The sequence below is a fragment of the Phyllobates terribilis genome, unplaced genomic scaffold (genome assembly GCF_046119375.1).
Source record: "Phyllobates terribilis strain yellow unplaced genomic scaffold, ASM4611937v1 Scaffold_4__5_contigs__length_816908805, whole genome shotgun sequence".
NCBI lineage: Eukaryota > Metazoa > Chordata > Amphibia > Anura > Dendrobatidae > Phyllobates > Phyllobates terribilis.
In genome coordinates this window covers 358,950-383,205 of record NW_027362764.1, presented here as the reverse complement: position 1 = coordinate 383,205, position 24,256 = coordinate 358,950, and positions in this window count along the sequence as shown.

Below are 24,256 nucleotides of genomic sequence, written 5' to 3'. Positions count from 1 at the left end.
CCTCCAATAATATATACCTGACAGGAGCCCATACATTATCCTGCCTCCAATAATATATACCTTTGAAATCACAAAAAGACATATATACAAGCAAAAACAAATAAAATAAAAGGGATACAATACAGATACAGTGAAGGAAATAATTATTTGATCCCTTGCTGTTACTTATGGTTTTGTAGCCCATTCCAGCTTTGTGCAGGTCTATGATTTTGTCCCTGACATCCTTAGAAAGCTCTTTGGTCTGGCCCATGTTGTAGGGGTTAGAGTCTGACTGATTAATGGAGTCTGTGGACAGGAGTCTTTTATACAGGTGACTATGTAAGACAGCTGTCTGTAATGCAGGTAACGAGTTGATTAGTAGCGTCTAACTGGTCTGTAGGAGCCAGAAACTCATAATGGTTTGTAGGGGATCAAATACTTATTTCTCACTGCAAAAGGCAAATAAATGTATCTAATTTATACAATGTGATTGTCTTGATTTTTTGGGGGATATTTTATCTCTCAATGTTAAAATTAACCTACCCTTAAAATTATAGACTGTTCATGTCTTTGTCAGTGGGCAAACTTACAAAACCAGCAAGGGATCAAATACTTATTTCCTTCACTCTACATCTTACGAACTGGATCCGTGGGAGGAGAACGTGATGGTAGATATGGACAGACCTGCAATACTCATTGCTTCTCCTGGGGTCTGACTCCGATATTCCTTAGATAACAGGTTATAAAAGGTCTCACCAGACTCCTCACTCTTCCCTCCATGGAGGAAAGTGGAGGATGGCTGATTAGATTCGATTCTAATCCAGCTTTAGCAGAATCCTCCCACAGAAACAATATGGCTGTCATCTTACTGAACATCCTTTCCAGCCTTCTATACATACCACGCATGAATATGATCTATCCATAATTCAGGGAGATCTTGCACTCTTGTGGATTGCCAGCTACCAAAACTTTTGCAATTTTACCAACAGATGTGAATAGGCTTCACGATCCTGGATATATACAAAGATTTTGTCTATAAAAGAATTTGTCTTTACCAATGGAAAACTGGAGACATCTGAGTTCATATTAAGGTTTATGTCTTGTATACAAGGACATACACGCAATTCACCTCTATAAAGATGGCAGTAGGAGTGTCTGCCCGCTATACATTTACAGTAGCATATATAGCAATGCTGACACAGCAAATACCAGTGCAAACCAGTTATTTTCCATAGTGTCTGTGAAGACCCGGGGTCTTCCGTGGGCGTAATACTACTCAGACAACACAAGATGAGGGTAAAACAGTGTGGCAATACTTTATTGAACCACAAAGCGGACAATAAACAGTCCCAGCAAATACCCAAGATAGTGCAAAATTAAACAGTTCTCAATCTTCCGCTAGCCCGCCTGGGATAGAACAACTGTGACTTTGGGACTTCCAGGGCCAACTACCTCAACCAGTGGCCGCCCACTTCTGGCGGACCCCACAGAGAGAAAATAGCGGCCAGCTTAGGAAGCTAACAGTCCATCGAGGTACAAGGCCAGGAGACCTGACGGTCCCAACATGGCCTCTTCGGGAGTTTCCATGGGGCCAGATGACCAGCTGGTCCCAATATGGCTTCTCCCAATGTCTCCATGGGTTCCAGTCGACCGGAGGGTCCCACCTGGCAACCCCAAACAACATATCCATGGGGCCAGGTGACTTAATCGTCACAACCTGGCATCCTCAAATGTATCCATGGGCTCTCTGATGGTCAATGGAGCAGATCCATATCTTTCCAGTCAGGGCCTCGTACTCTTAGGCCGGAATCATGTAGAATCCAAATCTGTGTCTGTTTGGATACAGCCATGCTCCCAAGCTGATGGCATGAACGAGTCTCTGATCTTTGATTTTCCTTGCAAAGTCTCTCTGAATCTGTTTCAAGTCTGACTGCTATAGAACCACATGTCCCTTAAAATAGTTACAGTTTTCTGTTCAAGTACACATTAACAGGTAAGGGGTTAGGGATGGCATTACTCACAGGGCTCAGGTATAATTGTTTGAGCTAATCTATTTACATAGTTGGTATAGAAGGGGGCTCTTGCAAATAAACATCTAGCTAGCTTAGTATAATATGTCATTAGCATATTAACAACATCATTGTTTCCATACGAAGAGAAGTCAACTTTCAGTTTTATACACATAATAGCGTGTCCTTCTTGACCAGCCACAGAAATACACATTACAAGTCAACATTAACACAATAGTGTATTTCTCTTGGCTTAACAAATCTAATCGTCTGGCTGATTAAGATTATAAGCTGTATCGTCAGTGTCCATTATCAAAACATGTGTAGGCATATAGAGGAACTTGTCCTTTTGCAATCTTCTTTTTGCACATCTCATTTTTATTTCTTAAACAATAATTTTCATGCATGAATCACTTAGGCGTTGGCTATAGTTAAGACATTTTAGTATAAGCATATAAAGAAAATATTCTAAAACCTTATCTTTCAACGACTATATAATTAATCACATAAAAATTATTATAACAAAAACCTTAAAATATTGTTTTACCTTGTCTGGTTTTCAGGGTACAGACAGAGTGGATGAACAAGGTTAAAGCATTGATGCCCCTGCGTTTAACACCTATGTGCCAGTGGAGGCATACAGGACACATCTGCTGGCCCAAATGGTTATCCAACATTAACAGCTACCCGGTAATTACTCTGTATATAGACTCCATGTCTGCTCTCCATCAGATAACCTGCTTCAATTACCTGTTCACAGCAGGGGGTGCAGGCAATGATCCAATGGCCCCAGCTTTTGATCTATATAACTCATAACCTCACTTATGACACTGGGTATTTTCAGAGTATTTTATTATTGTCACAGACTTTTGTAGTTTACCAGTATTTTTGCCTGCAGTATGTTTACACCTTTAAAAATCAATTGGAAAACTGCATTGCTTTCAGGAAAAAAAAACACATCAAAAAAGTCTTTGGTTGCATTGCAGAAGCATTATGTGTGAAATGACTCAGAAAAAAGTGGAATGCAATCTGTGCAAAACTAAAACTCTGCAGTGTCTATTAATCCAGCAGGTTAATGCGCAAGGAGAGCAACAAAACTGGGGAAAACAACTTTGGCCATGTGTGGCCATTAACACGGGGGGGGGGGGTCTCGGATACGTGGGTCATAGACATGCTGGAACCTTGGCCTAGAAACTGAGGGCGCAACTGGCACAACACGGCCTTTACCAATTCCAACTCTGTCTCCTTTTATTATTCTTCGACTTATCCTGGGTAATTTTCTTCTTCCTCCTCCTACAGAGGATTCGGGAGCAGCCTTCATCTTGTTCCTGGAGCTCTGTTTCCCAGTTCCTGACCCACAGGTGGCCCCGACCTCTGACACTGTAGTGGTCCCAGCCATGTGGAAATGGGCTACCGATCCCTGCATCATCTGGACTACAGACGGTTCTCATGTCGGTGGAGAAAATCTCCAGCTCTCTTCTTGTGCCACCTTCAGCTTGGTCCACTTCCACAGCCCTCTCCCAAGCTTTCTCAGCCTTCTACCACCTCCCATCTGACACCGTCCAATCCAGAGTCTCACCAATTATGTAACTCAAGTGAGAACCTTGCAACTTCAGGAACATTACCCACTCGTCCAGCGAAAGATCATGTGGCCTCTGGGGTAGGTATTCCTTCGTCATCATCCGCCTCTCTACATAGACGTTGTGGCCAGTCCCATGCTCAGTTATATATGCATGCCCTCCTTTTGAGTCAAAGCTAACAACTTCTTCATAGGAGGCCTGTTCCTTTAAGTGGACAGCTAGGGAACCTACCAGCATCTCTTCAGCTTTAGTTTTGGGTTCTTTTTCTGGGCCGCCGATAGATCCATGCTGCGCTGATCCCTCACAAACTTCCAAAACCTTATCTCGATCCCCACAGGTCGCAGGGGGCGCAAAGTCATGGTTTGGGTCCTTATCGCTGGCTTGGTTGCTTGAGCTGGAACAGCCTGTCCCAGGTCTGCCGTGCTGATTCCTACCCTCTCCTCAAACAGTCTGGCCAACCCAAGGTCCTCTTTTCCTTGTCCAGCCTCTCCGTCTACGCTCACGATAAGCGGGACCTTCTTGTTGTTCTGAGCCACTAACCACCAATACAAAGTTCATGCGCTGCGCCATCTTGGATTGCGTAATGGTCGCCATCCTATACGTAACTCGAGTTTTCCCTGCATCACTCTGCTCTTCTAGCTGCAAGACTCGATCCTGCTGACTACGCCAAATGTAAAGTGTTGCGGAGCGGTAGCCGTCGGCGAGGTACTAGTCTCTTGCGCCACGGCACATTACATGAAGGTGGGGGTCAAGGCTTGGTGCGTGGACTTGTGCTGTGAGGGTGCTACGTCTGTGTAGGCCGCATGTAACCTATGTTGCTTGTTGGCCAGGACCAGATATTTGACAGCTCAAAATAAACTTTTTACTGAACATTAACTTTGGGAGGGTTATACACAGTAGATAGCGGGTACATATCCTCTCAAACATTTCCTTGATAAAGCGTAACATTTTCCTCACATAAATTCAATCCCTCTCTTTTCTCTCTCTTTACTTGTTCTCTGTATTCACTATTCCTCATTAATTCACCACAAACCGGCTTGACACTACAGTTCGGCTAGCAAGAGACCTTGACTTCCACCGGCGGTTCCGCATGGCCGGACCACATGTTACCACCACATAGTGACCAAATAATACCACATACAGGAGACAAATACTGCCACATCATGACCAGACCACATATTACCACCACATAGTGACCGAAAAACACCACATACCAGGACAAATACCACCACACCATGACCAGACCACATATTACCACCACATGATGACTGAATACTAATCATTAATAAAAAAACAGAATACTAATATTACCTTAGCAGCTGAGATGTATATTATGAGGTTCTGCTGCAGCGGAGGTGTGTACTATGAGGTTCTGCAGCAGCTGAGGTGTTATTATGAGGTTCTGCTGCAGCTGAGGTGTGTATTATGAGGTTCTGCTGCAGCTGAGGTGTATTATGAGGTTCTGCAGCAGCGGACGTATGTACTATGAGGTTCTGCAGCAGCTGAGGTGTGTATTATGAGGTTCTGCAGCAGCTGAGGTGTGTATTATGAGGTTCTGCAGCAGCTGAGGTGTGCATTATGAGGTTCTGCAGCAGCTGAGATATGTATTATGAGGTTCTGCAGCAGCGGAGGTATTTACTATGAGGTTCTGCAGCAGCGGAGGTATGTACTATGAGGTTCTGCAGCAGCGGAGGTGTGTACTATGGGGTTCTGCAGCAGCTGAGGTGTGTATTATGAGGTTCTGCTGCAGCTGAGGTGCGTATTATGAGGTTCTGCAGCAGCGGAGGTATGTACTATGAGGTTCTGCAGCAGCGGAGGTGTGCACTGTGATGTCTACCTTACTACATACAGTGAAAATGTATACACACTGCATCTGCTGAAGAACCTCTTTTTGTACCCTTGTTTTGCATAAGTTTCACTACAAATAACTATTTTTGGAGGAACCTTTCTATTGGTTTTGTATAATGAAGTCTTTCTTGAATCCTGCTTCGGTGACATTATTTCCTGTTGTGATTATGAAGCTTTTCTAGATCTTCATTTATTATTTTTGCTTCCTATTTTATTTGGATTGAGATCTGCTCTGCAGCCATGGAAAGCAAATGTGCCAGCATGCGTCCATGCCATTTTGGGGCAGCCTGCGCCATTTTTTGGCAGCACATTAATCTGTAAACCTCACAACGCTATCGAGAAATCTTCACCATTGGATTTGCAAGGAAACTGCTCAGTCTTATGGAGCCCAAGCTTTGTCCCCCTTGTTGGAGGACCGTGGGGTGGATTTCGTGCACGGACCCCTTCTCTATAGACCGGCACCTTATATGATCTATAAATACATACCGCCATACACCGGATATTCTTCACCCTCTTCATTGCCCGGATGTTGATATTCCGGCTCAAGGTTTTTTATAAGTCACCTGAGTTCACGTTAAAGTTCCTGCAGTAAAGAAAAGTGACCGACTCGCAGGACAGGGGGTAAGAACGTGGATTATCAGACGGTGTTACACAACGCAGCTTTACTGGACTCCACATCCAACTTACTCATACATTCACCTATTGCAATAGGATAACAATTAACTAACCGCATCCCACAGACGGCCCCACGTCACACTTACCGCTGCCACCACTCGCCATTATACCAGACCAGCGAGATGCCTTCTCCGATCAGCACACTGGTACACATGCACACCCAGCTTTCCCAAGCTCCTGAACGATTCACTACTTGCACTCTGGCTACAAGGTAACAGAACCCAGCTATTTTCTCTCCTCGAGATCGTGGGTATGTTACAGCAACGAGTGACAAACTGATTAAAGTTTTTATTTAAAATACAAAAAGAAGAACAGTGCTTAAAAAAGTAACAAAAGATGAAATCACAAAAAGACATACAGTACAGACCAAAAGTTTGGACACACCTTCTCATTTTAAGATTTTTCTGTATTTTCATGACTATGAAAATTGTACATTCACACTGAAGGCATCAAAACTATAAATTTACACATGTGGAATTATATACTTATCATTGGGGTACATATATGTGGCATTATTAATTGTTGCTGCATTTGTTTACGTGGCCAGGGTTTTGAATCCAGAGATCCTGGGTTGACACTACCCCTGGATGGAGGTGTCTAAGGGTGTTCGTATCTAGAAATGAGGCCCCCCTCTTTTTTCGGGTTATCATGTGGCTATTATTTACCCCATGTGACGCCCCCTCCTCGATTTGCACGCGCCGCACCGCACCAATGGGAGGTTGTATGTCCGCCCCGGATGTGACGTGTGCGTGTCATGGCCGGAGTATGCGTTCCACGGACCGGAAGTGACGTACCCGCGTGTGGTATACGCGGGTGGCTATAAATGGAATAGGGAACGTAGAGGAGCTGCGCCGCCTATATGGAGTTTGGGCTGGCGACGGTCACCCATGACAGTAGGGTAGTCTTTACACCCTTATCTCCCCTGAGGAATTATGAATATAAGGAAACGCGTTGGGAGCGGTGTACTATGCAAGGCTGAGGATTGAAGTTGTTCTGACGCCCTGCTTGAATTGAACTATCCCCTGTTTAAGCATGAACTATCGATGTGGCTGGTGAGATCATTCCAATATTATTGCATGAATTGTGTGCTCATTATTAACCACCGGTGGTCTGCTAAGAATGACATTTGATGTTTCAGGCAGGGATGGTTCTAGGAAGGTTAGGCCACTGATTTTTTTGGTCGATTTGCCAATAATTTGCGTAACTTTTGGTTTATGTGACCGGTCTATTTATTTTTGAGTCCTTTGTATCACTATTCCTATATAGGATTTTATTCACATAATTTATTAAAGGTTATGCTTTAACTCTTATACCACTATTCTGCTTTGATCTTTTTGTAGAACTTCACAGATGTCAGACAAGCATTCCCACTCATCGGATGTTATGTGCTGAGGCTGACTAGAATACAGATGACGGCCAAGTTGTAGCTGGTATTCAACTACTACCCTCTGCTGCTCACAAAGCCTTGTCAACATGTGTAATGTGGAGTTCCAGCACATGGTCATGTTGCACACCAGTCGGTGAGCTAGCACTTAGAAAGTGCTGCTGCAGCACTGACAGATCGGCGGTAGCTGTAGCTCACTTGAGAAAATGGGCGCACAAGCAGCGTACCTTCACAAGTAGCTCAGGCAAATTATGGGTAAGTTTTGAGAAACAGCTGAACCACTAAGTTGAGCACGTGGGCCAGGCATGGTTCATACGAGCTTGCCAAGCTTCAGAGCCGCCATAGGGTTATGGCCATTATCACACACGACCATGCTTGGTTGTAGATTCAGAGGTGTGAGCCACAGATCTGTCTGGTCTGTTATACCTTTCCACAACTCTGTGGCAGTGTGCTGTTTGTCACCTAAGCAAATTAAATTCAGAGAGCCTGTTGCCGCTTCATCGAGGCACTGCTGCAGTACTTCCAGCTTGCGATTGATATGGATGTGGTGCTCCGATATGACATTCGGAGATGGAGGATGAGGAAGGGGTGCAGAAACTGGAGTAGGAGGTGGAGGAAACCCTGATGGAACTAGGGCCCACAATCATTGGCATTGGTAACACATGTGCCATTCCAGAGTCCGACTCTGTCCCGGCCTCCAGAAGGTTCACCCAGTGTGATATCATTGAAATGTAGTGTCCCTAGCCAAAAGTACTTTTCCATGTCTCGGTCTTTAAGTGGACCTTCCCAGTAGCTGCATTGGTCAGGGCATGAGTGATGTTATGAGACATGATGTGCTGGTGTAAAGTGGGGACGGCTGTCATGGGTGTGTCAGGTGTTACAGACAGTCATCCTGGATCCAGCTGTAGAAGGTCACTGCGCTTGGCTCTGCAGGCACCTTCTTGATCTTTTCATCTCTGTATTATGGTGATATCCTTCTCCCTCTAGGACCGAGCTGTGACCTCCACTTTCTGCTGCTAATTGACACACCCTTGCTGGATGTTTAAATACCTTCAGTCTCTCCAGAGAGTCGCCAGTGCTAGCTCTATTTTCCTCTGTCCAAGCCTGAAGTACTGGTAGTCGGCTACTGTCTTCTTGGTGTTCCCTTGGAGGATAGTTGGCGTGATCTCTCTGGTGTGTTCTCAAGCTAAGTGTATTCCCTTGTCTGTTTACCTGTTTGTCTTTAGTTGCAGTGGGGGCTGACTAGTGCTCACCCCATCCCCTCCCTATTTAGGGCCTGTCGCTAGGGGCAGTCAGGTATTAGGTTTCCTGCTTGGCTATAAGTGTGAAACCTATTTAGGGACGTTAGGGGAGACAGGGTGTTGTCAGATCTGCCTAGGGGTCTCCACTCCCTCTTTTCCTAGTGTTTGGGCTTCCTTTCCCTTTTCTCGCTGTGTTGCACTTAGTCTTTCCCTCACCTTGCGTGACATTATCACCGGCCGTACATATAATATAATATATATTAAAAAAAACCTGACATGTTTTTTTTGTGTGTTTTTTTTTTCTCTCCCCTGGTTCAAGGATCCCGTTTCTGTGCTGGCAGAGCAGCTGCGGAGGTTGTCACTAGAGGTGACTGACCTTCTATCTGAGGTTCAGCAGCAACGGCAGCAGCTGCAGACTCCTATTGAACCCAAATTTGCCTTCCCGGACAGGTTTTCAGGAGGTAGAGACAAGTTTTTTGTATTCAAGGAAGCTTGTAAATTGTATTTCAAACTTTGACCTTACTCCTGTCACGGGTGTGTCAGAAGTGACAGACAGTCGCCCTGCAGTTGGTTGCAGGAGATCTCTTCATTTGGCATTACAGACACCTTCTTAGAGGCTGTCTCTCTAGGACCCAGCAGCTACATTCCTCTTGCTAATTAACATCCTAGGCTGGGTGTATAAATACCTGCTGTCTGCAAGGGGGAGGTGCCGGCGATACTCACATTACCCCTTGAGAAGGCTCGGAGCAAGTGCATTACTTCTTCCTCTCTGTAGCTATGAGGATGGGTGTTCATCTCTCTGAAGTCGACTAAAAGCTAAGATATCTTCCCTTGTTTGTTCCCCCTTGTTGTCTTTAGTTGTCAGTGTGGATCGACTAGTGCTCATTCCCCTCCCTTCCCTAGCCAGGGCCAAATGCCAGGGAAAGACAGGGCGAGGTTTGCGTGCGGCGATTGGTGAAGAACCAATATAGGGACGTTAATGGAGACAGGGTGATATTAGATCAGCCTAGGAGGTCTCCACTTCCCCATTTCCCTAGAGTCTGGGCTCCCTTTCCCTCTTCCCTTTGTGTTGCACTAAGCCTTTCCCACACCTTGCATGACAACTCCTTTGGAAACATAGTGTTGTCAGATCTGCCTATGGGTCTCCACTCCCCCTTTCCATAGTGTTTGGGCTTCCTCACCCTCTTCCGTGCCTGAGCATGCTGTTGCTGGTCAGGCTGGTAGTGGTCAAGCTCCTGCTGATCTTGGTACAGTACAGGTTGGAAATGACTGATCTTTAATTGTCTGCGCTTTCTTTAAAAAAGCACCAGACTGGGGAACTACTGGCCTGGGAACTTGCGTGTGGTTTCCCGCCTTCTTCCTCTGGCCACACCACTGCCTCTTCCTGCTTGTTGCAGTGCTGCAGATTACTCCCCCTCTGTGCTCCTGTCTTCCCTCCACATGGCACCTTCCAAGGTTGGTGGGTCAGTGACTTCATCATCCACCACCTTGTTTTCGACTTCCACTCTCTAGTCCTAACTGGTTGTCTTAACAACATCGCTTGTTGGCAACTGTGTCTCATCATGATCTACCTCTGGAGGCACTAATTGCCGTTCCCCACCGTCATATTCTTCTTACGATGGCTGCTTAAATATTTGGGCATCACTACACAAAATCTCCTCATGTCCCTCTTGAATTTGCAGTGCGAGAGGCCAAAATCAATTAATGGAAATGTAAAGACTGTCCGGGTGTGGGATCACTCGTCTCCTTGGGCTCGCCATGGTGGGAGGAAGGAGGATTATGGTGAGGATTATGTGTTCCAGACTCTTGCCTAGTGAGACTGGACAGTGTGGAATACACGGTGGTGCTGGGAAACATGCTGGAAGCATTATATGCCATCCAACCGACCACCTGTTTGCACTGTTCTGACTTCAAGAGTGATGTCCCGCTCCACCCAGCAAACTGGGGCAGGAAGCTAGGTCTCGTGGATGAGCGTGTTTGTCATGTTTCCGCAGCAGTCACAGTTTCTTCTGGCCCACGACCTCAGCCTCTGCATGCACCATCAGCAGCACGTCCACTTTTACGTCCCTTGCCGCATGATTTGCGCATTTTAAATTAGGTATATAATATATGCCGGCAAACTTTCCGGTATTAATAGGGAAAAGAAAATATGTAGCTCTGAAAAGGTCTTTTGTTTTTAGGTTGCAGCAGCAGCAGCATACCTAAATAAGGACAGTAAGGCAATAAACCCTGTCTATATGCATCTAATCCAAAACTATCCCTCCTCCACCAGCTATCCCTACACTGAATGCTGGTAACAGCAGTTTTATTAGAGAAAGGACAGGATGCAGCCCTCAAAAGGACTTTTGTTTTAATGGTGCAGCAGCAGTATACAAGTACTTCTATAGCAATTAAACACCTGCTCGGGTCTAAACTCTCCTTCCTAGATCAACTGTCCATGAACTGCTTCCAGAGGAGAGTGTGTCGAGCATCACATCACCAGGTCTTATACATGACCCGACGGCACGATGCGGCTGGCCAATCACAGTAATGCCAGTAGCCAACATTGCTACGCCATTACCGTGTATGGCAGGCAATCCCTGCATGTTTATTGGCTTTCTAGCAGCAGCAAAACATGAGGGACGGAGACTGTAACATGGTGATCAAGCACCCGCAATACTCGATCGAGTGCCGAGCATACCTAAGCACCCAGATACTCGATCGAGTGTCAGGCAGTGCTGAGTACGCTCGCTCATCACTAGTCAAGGGGCCTTATCCCTCATAAGTGAATAAGTGAATAGCGCCTCCTGTGGGTGCAATTCTCCTGAATACCAGCTGTATGACACCTGATACCCTGCAGTATTGGCCCCTGGGAGGTTTTGGAACCGATTGGGGCAGATTAACTCCTTAAATACTGCTGTCAATCACCACAGCAGTATCTAAGTGGTTAAAAGTAGGTTAAAAGACCCCCTATGACAAGATAGTCCACCCTCGATCATAATCACAGGTGCCAATCATTGCATCGTGCCCTGAGGTCATCTGATGACACCAGGGTACAGTGGCCTGTGAGATCCTGCCATAAGCTGGGTCTCACAGGCACAGTCAGTGACTCATTGACAATTCTCCAGCAGTGCAGTACACGAGTACTGCAGGGCATGAAGCTAGTGATCAAAGTAAAAAATATTCATGTCCTACAGTGGTACTAAGTGAAAAAGTAAAAAAAAAGAATGACATAAAATGTGTAAAAAGTAAAAAAAAAACACACAAAAAAGCGCACACATATCACAAAAAGTTGTTTCGCCACTAAAAATGCAGCGTTTGTGTTAAAACAGAAATAAACAAAAAAAATGGACACATAATTGGTAACGCCGCGTCCGGAATGACCCGATCTATAAAACTGGCATGTTATTTATTTGGAAAGGCGAACACCATAAAAAATAAAAATTTAAAACACTCCATACTGACACACAAAAAAACTGAATAAAAAGCAAAAAAAAATATTGTGACGACACAGCATTTAATCTTAATTATGCCAAACTTAAATTCAGTAGGCCCAGAGATAAAGTCTATTGCCTGAATATTGACTATTGAATTTATGAGTTTCTTTCTTCGGTTGCACAAGAAACTAGGCCTATTGTCATGTGAGTCTGAATGTTGTAACGTATCTGTTATCTTTGGAGGACAGGAACACAGGTTCATGGAACAATCGATGTTTGCTAATATGTTGATTATCCATTATATAAGTCTATGTAACTTGTTGACCTGCAAATCAGAGGAGAACAAACTAAGCAGATTGATTAAATACTCAAACATTGCGATTTGCGAGTTAATCTCATCCCACCTTCCCCTTGAACTGTGGATGATGACCTGAACCACAAATGTGGGTATAAAAAGCGTATTTTCTATCCTTCTGTTACAAGAGAGTGACTTGACAGAACACAGCCAGGACATCATGACTCCATAGAGGAACACTGTATATGACAGCTGCCAGGACACCATGGCTCCATCAAGAGGGACACCGATTTGACATTCTACAGGAGATGCCAGCCTTAAGGACCACAGCCCTAGCTGGAAGAATACAGATCTGCTCCATTGACCATAGTTGAACCCTTAAAGACGTCTTGAAGAATCTAGGTTGGGACAATCAGGTCACCTGGCCACATACATCACTGATCTCGGTTAGCTTTCTAAGCTTGTCATTACCTCCTCTCTGTGGGTGCCAGCCAAAAGGAGGGTACCACTGGTGAGGGTAGTTGGCCTTGGAATTCCCGAAGTTGCAGCGGCTCAAATCCCGGCGAATCAGAGGAAGGGTGAGACTGTCATTTGCACCATCTTGGGTATTTTGCTGGGACTGTTCCATATTTTATTGATCGTTTGGTGGTTTAATAAAGTATTGCCACACTGTTTTATCCTCACCCTGTGTTGCCTGAGTAGAATTATGCCCACGGGTGCTCAGTGGGATGAGCCCTGGTCCATGCGGTCTCGGGCCAGCGGACGAGAGTACCCACTGCCCCACCCCCTCCCGTGTCTCCACATATATATAAAAAAAATGGTACAATTCAAAATGCCAAACCATCCCGCAAAAAACATCCCCTAATATGGCATATTTGGAAAAAAGTTATCGCTGTAATCGTACTGACCCGATGAACAAATCGGTCTTATCACTTTTACTGCACGGTGAACTGTGCAAAAAAAATAAAAAAAAACAATAACTGAATTGCTGGTTTTTATTCATTTAGTGTCTAAAAAAATCTGAATAAAAAGTGATCAAAAAAGTTATGTACCCCAAAATTGTAACAAAAAAATCTCCAGCTCATTGCGCAAAAAATAAACCCTAATACAGCTCTGCCAAAAAATAAAAAAGGCACAGCTCTCAGAACATGACTACAACATTTTTTTTTTTATAAAAAAAAGCATTTGTACTGCGTGATAATAGCAAAACATAACAAAAAAAAAGAAGATATAAATCTGGTATCACTGACCCGAAGGTTAAAGCCGTCTGTGGTAAGACGACTCGCTCGGCCGCTCCCGGAAGTAGACACAGGAACCGAGTTTTCTCTGCAGGCTTTATTACATGGCATAAAGCCCTGCAACTCCAGCAAAAATAAACACGGCCTTACTTGCAAAACGACAAAATAAAAGATAAACGATAGCACAGTCCATATGTATGGGGGATATGCCCACACAGGGTGTAATCCCAGCCTTCAGCTCTGTCCTGAGCTGAAGCTTTCCCAGTCTGGAGACCTTGCCTCTCCAGACCACAATACAGAGAAATAAACAGGCCTGAACATTTAAACCCTGCTCAGCCACACCCTGAGGGAAGGTATGGTGAATGACGTCCCTCCCATCTCTATGTCATTCACATAAAACCACACCCTTCAAAAGAGTTAACCCCCAGCATATAACATGCTGGCAGAAATTCAGTAGGTCTCAGTTCACACAGGAGAGCAACCTGAGTGACACATACCTCCCCTCGTATATTACACCAGTGACTCTGTCACACGTCTTATCACTAATACCGCACAGAAAATGACGCAAAATTAAAAATAATAAATATTCTTGTACTGCTGTCTATTTGTTCATTCAACCTCCCAAAAATTAGAATAAGGCTTGGTTAACATTTATAATGCGCTCTCCGCTGAGCACTGACGTCGGGTTTTCCGTGTAAATCCCCCCAAAAAATGCGATTCTGACAAAACCTCCAATGGAACAACTCACTGTAATGAGGCAGATGGAGTCCCTTTGGACTCCGTCTGGTCTCTGTTCCGGCGGTGTCACATCATTTTAGGTGTCTTTTTAGTGCACGTGTGGTTGACCACAGTTCTGTGAGTGCCTAAAAAGATGGATACCACTGGAACTGGAGAGCAAACAGAGTCCAAATTGTCTCCATCTGCCTCATTATAGTGAGTGATTCCATTGGGAGTTTCATCCGAATCACATTTTTGTGGGATTTACACGGAAACCCTGACGTAAGTGTTCAGCGTAGAACACAGCCTTATACTGAAAGCGATCAAAAAATGTTAAGTACCCCAAAATGTTACCAATAAGATCCCTAACTTATTCCGCAAAAAAACAGCTCCCACTCAGGTCCGTCATCTGTCATTGGAAATATAGGGGGTTCCCATGTTACTGGTAGAATACTCTGGAAAAGCGACAGAGATCCCAACCCCAAATAAAATCCAGTGAAGTCTGCTCTCCCAAATCCGCATCTTCCCCTCCTTCTGAGCCCCAATGTGCCTAAACCGCAGTAAGTGGCCACATGTTGGCATTATTGTAGTGTGGAGAGAGTACTTCATTTACATGGTGCATGTTTCCAGAAACACAAGCCGGGCACAATGTATGGAGGCGCTTCAATATATGGGGGCACTACACTGCAGGGGGACACAATGTATGGGCACTAAACTGGCAGATTTGCAATTGTCCAGAGAAAAGGCCCAGCGTGGATGCTACAAAATAGTCGCTGCAGCCATAGATTAATTCATTGAGAGGTGAAATTTCATTGAGAGGTGCAATTTCTATAATAGGGTTACCTTTGGGGTTTTTCTTCTATTCTGGCACCTTAAGGGCTCTGCAAACATCACCCACAAACTATTCTAAGGCTCCAAAATCCAAATAGTGCTCCTTCCTTCTCAGCCCTGATATGTGGTCAAACAGAGTTTCTGACATATGGGGCATCACCGCATTCGAAAGAAATTGTGCAATAAATTGTGGGGTCCAGCTTCACCTACTAACCCTTGTCTAAGTGACAAATTTGCAGGATGATGCCACCACCATGTTTCACTGTTGGGATTGTATTGGGCAGGTGATGAGCAGTGCCTGGTTTTCTCCACACATACCGCTTAGAATTGTCACCAAAAAGTTCTATCTTTGTCTTACCAGACCAGAGAATCTTATTTCTCATAGTCTGAGAGTCCTTCATGTGTTTTTGAGCAAACTCTATGCGGGCTTTCATATGTCTTGCACTGAGGAGAGGCTTCCGTTGGGCCACTCTCCCATAAAGACCCGACTGGTGGAGGGCTGCAGTGATAGTTGACTTTGTAGAACTTTCTCCCATCTCCCTACTGCATCTCTGGAGCTCAGCCACAGTGATCTTGGGGTTCTTCTTTACCTCTCTCACCAAGACTCTTCTCCCACGATTGCTCAGTTTGGCTTGACGGCCAGGTCTAGGAAGACTTCTGGTGGTCCCAAACTTCTTCCATTTAAGAATTATGGAGGCCACTGTGCTCTTAGGAACCTTGAGTAATGCAGAAATTCTTTTGTAACCTTGGCCAGATCTGTGCCTTGCCACAATTCTGTCTCTGAGCTCCTTGGGCAGTTCCTTTGAGCTCATGATTCTCATTTGGTCTGACATGCACTGTGAGCTGTGAGGTCTTATATAGACAGGTGTGTGCCTTTCCAAATCAAGTCCTATCAGTTTAATTAAACACAGCTGGACTCCAATGAAGGAGTAGAACCATCTCATGGAGGATCACAAGGAAATGGACAGCATGTGACTTAAATATGAATGTCTGAGCAAAGGGTCTGAATACTTATGACCATGTGATATTTCAGTTTTTCTTTGTTTATAAATTTGCAAAAGTTTCTACATTTCTATTTTTTTCAGTCAAGATGGGGTGCAGAGTGTACTTTAATGAGAAAAAAATGATCTTTTTAGAATTTACCAAATGGCTGCAATGAAACAAACAAAAAAAATAGCGCCATTTTCCGAGACCTGTAGCGTCTCCATTTTTCGTGATCTGGGGCTGGGTGAGGGCTTATTTTTTGCGCGCCGGGCTGACGTTTTTAGTGATAACATTTTGGGGTAGATCTGATGTTTTGATCGACCGTTATTGCATTTTATTGCAATTTTGTGGCGACCAAAAAACGTAATTCTGGCGTTTAGAATTTTTTTCTCGTTACGCCGTTTACCGATCGGATTAATTATTTTTTTATATTGATATATCGGGCGATTCTGAACGCGGCGATACCAAATATGTCTATGTAGGTTTTTTTTTTTATATATATATATATATATATATATATATTTTATTTTGAATGGGGCGAAAGGGGGGTGATTTAAACTTTTATATTTTTTTAATTTTTTAAATATTTTTAAAAACTTTTTTTTTTCACTTGTTGCTTGCTTCAATAGTCTAGAAGCAGCAACTATCCGATCGGCTCTGCTACATACAGGGGACGAGCAGATCCCCCGCATATAGCAGAATTGGTTCTGTGCTATGAGCACCAACCACTAGGTGGCGCTCATAGCGACCAGATCATGACAACCACAGGCGTCTGCTGCAGACCCTGGGTTGTCATGCCCACCCATCGGTGACCCGCGATCAAGTGACGGGGTCGCCGATGGGCGGGGCTTATGACGCGCTACCCGGAAGCGCGCATTAAATGCTGCTGTCGGAGATTGACAGCGGCATTTAACATGTTAACAGCCGCGGGTGGATCGCGATTCCACCCGCGGCTGTTGCGGGCACATGTCAGCTGTAAGAATCAGCTGACATGTGCTCGGTTCAGTGAGGGCTCAGCGCAGCAGCCCTCACTGAACTGGGGGTACGCAAATGTGCGTACTAATACGGCATGGGTTGCAAAGGGGTTAATGCATCTAGTTTCCAAAATGGGGTCACTTTTGGAGGGTTTCTGCTGTGTTTGGTACCTCAGGGGCTTTGCAAATGTGACATGGTGTCAGCATTCTATTCCAGTCAAGTTTACATTCCAAATACCAAATATCGCTTCTTCCCTTCCAAGCCCTGCCGTGTGTCCAAACAGATTTTTTTGACTGTGTTTGGTATCACCGCAATGAGAAGAACATAGGTAACAAACTGTGGGTCCACTTTTTCATGTTACCTCTTGCAAAAGTGAAAAATTTGGGGCAACATTTTTATCAAAAATTGAAATTTCTCAATATAATGTTATCAAATATGTAGTACCTGTAAGTTCAAAATGCTCACTATACCCATGGATAAAAACCTTGAGGGGTGCAGTTTCCAAAATGGGGTCGCTTGTGACGGGTTTCTGCTGTTTGGGTGCCTTAGAGGCCGTGCAAATGCGTCATGGTGCCTGCAAATGATTTCAGCCAAATTTGTGTTTCAAAATTCAAATGATGCTCCTTCCCTTCCGAGCCCTGTCGTTTGTCAAAACAGATGTTTCTGACCATATATGGGGAATAAGCACGCTCAGAAGAAACTTGGTAACAAGTGGGGTCAATTTTATTGTGCTCTTGACGCGCCCCCTGGGCCGCGTGAGGAACCCGGAACTTGGCCTTTTTGTAGATGCTGGGGGTTGTAGTCACCGTGGTCGTGACCCGGTCCCATGGCTCAGGGTGGTCAAACTAAAAGGCAGTCTATATACTAATGTCCGACTACGCCACCCGTGAATTGCGGTCAGGATGAACCGCCGCTGCAGGGCAGACCGCTGAGGCTGGTGTTGTGGGTGCAGCAGAGTGTAGTACAACTCCCCACGGGAGGAGTGTAGCCTCAGGGCAGTGTATGCAGAGGATGGGGGTGATGGTGCGCGGGAGCAGCAGTAACCTCACGGAGTCTGTCATGCAAGTCAGGGTCTTTACTGTTGGTGGCATTAAAGGACCCATCCGGAATACAGGTTAACAATGGAGGCCTGGTCAGCCTGAGAGCAACTGGGAAATCTTGCTGGTTAGGGGGAGTTTGTAGGCCTACCGTGCTGACTTCACTCTTTCTTGGCTATCCCGCTGTAGTGTAGTGGAAGCCCATGTCCCTGAGTGTACCGTGTTGTTCTCACCCATATGACTGGCGACTCGGGCCTTCCGTGCTTCTCACCCCTCCAGGGCAGTAGTGGTCCCTCTCGTGTGGCTGAGCCTCCGGGCTTCCTTGGGCCAGAGGACTTGAAGTCCCCTGCATGGTGGTTTTCTGCTGCTGGGCTTATAACCCTCACAGCCTCGGACTCCAGTGTCCGGCTAGTAAGTCTCTGGCCAGGAAGAACTCTGCTAGTTCCCCTCCTGGCCTCGTGTTCCTCCTCTGCCTACAGGGACACCTCAGCCTGCTGCTGACCTGTCCCTCTCTCTGGAACTAGACTGGAACTTGTCTCTGGCTTCACTGGTCTGTCTAACCCCTCCCCAGATCCAGTTTATAAAGGGCAGGTTACTCCCCTCCCTGGACTGAGGCAGGAGGTGCTGCTTGCTAATTGTCCCCAACCAGGGAACCTCCCACCTGCTCTCAGACATGACATTGCTGCCACTGTGGCAACCAGACCTCGGGGTGCCACATTCCCCCCTAGTGAAATTTAGTACTCCGGGACTAAACATATTTCAAGAAAACACAAATACAGGGTATAAGCGATAACATAAACATATATACAAGTATATTTAGTTTTTATAGGTCACGGCGCTCCAGTGACTGGGTGTCCATGTCACCCTACAAGGTGAAGTCTTGAACGGTGCGGGGATCAGTCCCCACAAACCCCAAGTTCCTGGCCTTGGGCGTGGCGGCAAGGCTGAAGCTAGCTACTTTGGACCACAAGGGGGCCACGCCGGCCAATTTTTTCATCTGTGGCCATTCGCAAGAGGGCACCAGGTGCAACTATCTACAAGGTAGTTCCGGTTATTCACTGTCCATAACCTGTTAGTCCATGAACCCTGTCGGGTAACTAGAAAAACATAATTAGTAACCAGGCAATAAACATAAAACATTTGCAATATACAGGTAGATATATACTTGGCAATTAGATTCTCCAGCGAGCTGGTATTTGACCCATAGTGCTCCTGGCGAACCTACGTAACCCACTGTCTGGTGGTACTCTATTTGGGTCCCCTGTTTCCACCCCCTGTGTACTGGGTGTGCTCAAGTCTGCACTAGAGGTGTTTGCAGATGTCACGGGTAGGTTGGGCAGCTTTCTGCGTACTCTTTGGCTCACCACGGGCATGGCAGGTTCACTACTAGCAGAGGGTTGATTCTCCTGAGCTGCTGGTACGGACTCTTCTGCCTCCGGGGCCACTGGCTCTTCCAACACTACTGGCTCTTCTGCGGGCTCTTGAGGAGTCGGCTGGAGGAAGGTAAGGACGGGTACCACTATGGCGTTGTTGATTTGTGTCCAGGACCGGGGAAATTCTCCGAGCACTGTACTGACCATTTCTTCCCTTTCCTCTGCGGGTTTAGGGCTATCTTGGTCTTCATCAGCACTTCACAGCTGCTCGGGACACCTCTTCAGGTGGTCTCTGGAGACAGTGGCTGTGGTCTCTCCTCCATCCTTACTGATAACACACACTTTTGGGTTCTCATGGCTTGACGGCAATACGGTGTACGGGTCTTTCTCCCACTCATCATCCAACTTGTGGAGCCGTCTCTTTCTCTTCAAGACCTGCTCTCCAGGTGCCAGGGGAGCAGCTGGAGCATGCTGGTTGTAATCCCTCTCTTGCCTCTCTCTGGCTTGAGACAGACTTCGCTCCACGCTTTCCTGTACTTTCCGGTATTGCTGCTGTCGTTCTGTGTCCCAGTCTGCTTCTGGTGAGGTGTCCTCGGGTGTCAGGACTCCCATCTCCAGGTCAATTGGCAGCTTACCAGGTCTTGACCTCATTAGGTAAGCCAGGGTGCAGTTGGTAGAACCCACTGGGATATGGTTATACAAGTCCATCAGATCCAGCAGTTTCTCAGGCCACAAGCTGCGTTCCTCCAGGGGCAACGTCTTGAGCAGGTCTATTACTACCTGATTTATTTTCTCACACATCCCGTTGGTTTGGGGGTGGTAAGGCGTTGTCCTTATCTTCTTGCAACCATACAGGTTGCAGAATTCCTGGAAGACTTTAGCCTCGAACGCTGGACCTTGATCAGTCAACACTTGCTCCGGATACCCGTGTGGACGGCAGAAATGCTGCTGAAAGGCTCTGGCGGCCGTCTGAGCTGTTACATCTTTGACAGGGACCACCACTAGGAACCGTGAGTAGTGATCTACGATTGTGAGGGCGTAGACGTATCCCGATCTGCTTGGAGGCAGCTTTACGTGGTCCAGGCCCACCAGCTCAAGGGGCTACTTTGTGATGATGGGCTGCAGGGGAGTCTTCTGGCTGGCGCGGTCCTTCCTCCTTAGGTTGCACGGGCCACAGTCTCTGCTCCATCTCTTTATAGCCCCTCTCATGCCTACCCAGAAGAACCGCTCACGCAACAGGAACTCCAGCTTCTTCCATCCAAAGTGCCCTGCGCCGTCATGGTATGCTTCTAGGACCATAGCCGCATCCCGCCTTGGGACCACTACCTGCCAGATCAGCTCATGTGTTCGAGAGTTGACGGTCCTGCGGCACAGCCTCCCCTCGTAGAGAAACAGCTTGCTCCTCTCCTTCCACAGCTGTTTGGCCTCTTCTGGAGCATCCGGATCAAGGTGGGCATCAGCATTGGTCAGCATCTCTTTTATCAGGCGGACTGCGGGGTCACTATCTTGTGTCTCTGCCCAGCCGTGGTGGGGTAAGGGATTGAACGTAGCGGTGGCAGAGCACCTCTCCTTTATGCAATGGGAACACTGGGTGACCCCATGACGGTGGAATGCAGGGAGTTCAATTTCTTCCAGTTCTTCTGGATCCTCTCCCCCGTCCTGCAAGTGAGGCATTCTGGACAATGCATCTGCGTTGGCATTTGTGCGCCCTGTCCGGTATTTGATGGTAAATTCATAATTGGACAGCCGGGCCATCCATCTCTGCTCTAGGGCACCAAGTCTTGCAGTGTCCAGGTGTGTCAGCGGGTTGTTGTCTGTGTACACAGTGAACTTAGAAGAAGCCTGGTAATGCTGGAAGCGTTCGGTGACTGCCCACACCACTGCCAGGAACTCTAGCTTGAAGGAGCTATAATTCTCAGGGTTTCTCTCTGTGGGTCTCAACTTTCTGCTGGCATAAGCAATTACCCGTTCTCTGCCCTGCTGGATCTGGGACAGTACGGCTCCTAGCCCCACGTTACTGGCGTCGGTGTGGAGGATAAAAGGCTGGCCGTAATCAGGGTAGGCCAGGATCTCATCCCCCGTGAGGGCCATCTTCAGCTGGCGGAAAGACTCCTCCTCCAGCTTGTCCCACTTAAAGGGCGGCTTCTGACTTTTAGTCTTTGACTGACCTAACAGGAGGTCCTGCATAGGGACTGCCATTTTGGTGAACCCGGAGATGAATCTTTGGTAGTAGCCTACCAACCCAAGGAACTGCCGCACTTCCTTTATGCTGGAGGGTCTTGGCCAGTCCTTAATCACCGTGATCTTGTCAGGGTCTGGGGCTACTCCATCAGCACTCACCACGTGTCCCAGGTACTGTACTTTTGGCTTCAGTAGATGACACTTGGAGGGTTTCACCTATAGGCCGAAGCCTGCTAGGGCGTCGAACACCTCTGCCAGGTGCTTTAGATGGTCCTCATAGGTCTTGGAATACATGATGACATCGTCCAGGTAGAGTTGGACCGTCTCGAAATTTCTGTGCCCCAGACAACACTCCATCAAACTCTGGAAGGTCCCTGGTGCGTTGCAGAGTCCGAACGGCATACAGTTGACTTCACTGAGGCCCATCGGGGTGGTGAAGGCGGTCTTCTCCTTGTCTGACTCTGCTACAGGAACCTGCCAGTACCCGCTAGTGAGATCCAAAGTAGAGAAGAAGTTAGCAGATTTTAATGCAGCCAAGGACTCCTCTATCCTAGGTAACGGGTACGCATTTTTGTGTGTTATTCTGTTGACCTTTCTATAATCTACACACATCCTCATCGTGCCATCTTTCTTTTTTACAAGAACTAGAGGAGCTGCCCAGGGGCTACAGCTATCCCTGATCACCCCAGCCTCCTTCATCTCTCGCAACATACACTTGCCATTCTGATAGTGTGCAGGGGGTACAGGCCGGTATCTCTCTTTTATGGGTGGATGGTCTCCTGTGGGGATTTGGTGTTCTACCCCCTTTACTTGCCCAAAGTCTAGCGGGTGTTTACTAAAGACTCTTTCGTACTCCTGAACCACCTGGTAGACTCCCTGTTTTTGTTGTGAGGGAGTGGAGTCGGTGCCCACATGCAGTTTCTGACACCAGTCCTCCATTTGTTTCTTGGAGCCGTTACCCTCCTCTGGTTGAGATGGAGGCAAGGGTTCCACGGCCTTTACAGAGTTCTGGTTAATGGTGAACAATTTGGCTAGAGTCGCATACTGGGGCAAGTGTACTTCTCTTTCCCCAATATTTAGGATGCGGACCGGTACCCTCCAATGGCAGACATCAACCACCCCCCGTGCTGTCAAAATGGTGGGCCTACTGTCTGAGTAAACGGGTTCTACCATAGCTTGGTAGTCTCTACCTCTTAACCCGATTGCAGACCGGCACCAGATCATCATTTCACTTTTTGGGGGCATGGCGATAGGGAATGGGTCACTCATCCTAACGCTTCCAATCTCACCACCAGACAGTTCTACCTGTTGCCGCTTCATCAGGGCTCTGATCTCCTTTTGTAAGACACGCTGCTGGCTGGAGCTGGCATTCATTGCCACCTGCTGTAATATACCAATTATCTCTGAAAGACAATTTTCAATTACGTTAGTACCCAAGGTTATTTTATGGTGACTTTCACGACGGTCAATGTCCACAATAATCAGTCCTTGCGCCGGCAGTTCAACTTTACCAATCTTGATGGTCACCTCCTTGAACCCCACCTGCGGCACAGGCTGACCATTGCTGGCGATGATGGTCAAGTCAATATCTGGGTAGCGGGTAATATCCGTGTCATCCCAGTACCGCTTGAAAAGTACATAGGGGATGGTGGTTACCTGTGACCCGGTGTCCAACAGCGCACTCATGGGAATGCCATCCAGTACCACAGGCAAGACCGGTCGTCCCCCCAAATACTTGTCACGCCAGTTTGACGGGCCTGATGATCTTATGCCTGGGGGTTGTCCCTCTGCCCCAGGTTGGGCCCGTTTAAATTACAGTACCTCGCAATATGTCCTGGCTGGCTGCAGCGGCGGCAGATGGGCTGTCTATCCTGGTCGTAGCGGTCCATTGGCTTCCCTCTGAATGGTGGGATCCTCTTCTGTCGGCGCCACGGGACGTCCTCCGGACTGGTAGCCAGCTGGATCTTTCCTGAAGAGGATACCTGTAACGACTGCATAGTCCTGGTTAGTGCGGCAATGCCTTTAGTCAGTTCCTGGACCTGAAGGTGCAGGTCTGTAGACGGTTTACTATTCTGTGCGTTGGCTCCAGCAGATTCCGTAGACTGGGGCGCCGCCTCTTGGTGATAAGTGATAGCAGGGCGCCTGGAAGCCGCAACACCACCGGGTACGGGTTCTCGGAGTACCCGGATAGCTCTGTCCTTAAACTGTGCAAAGTCTAACTCAGGGTTCTGCAGGGCCATCAGGCGCAACTGAGTTCGGTGGGTGCTGGACAGCAGACCCTCAATGAATTGCTCAGTCAGCAGTTCATCTGCATTCCTCACACTATCAGGGTCTGCCTGCTTGATGGCTCTCAGTGCCTCTTGCAAGTTCAAAGCATAGTCTCTTATACTTGGGCCCGCTGCTTGCACACATAAAATCTCATTTTGATCTCTGCTGAGGTGCGGGTATCAAAAGTGTTCTTTACGGTCCCCTTGTCCCTGACTGACCAGGACT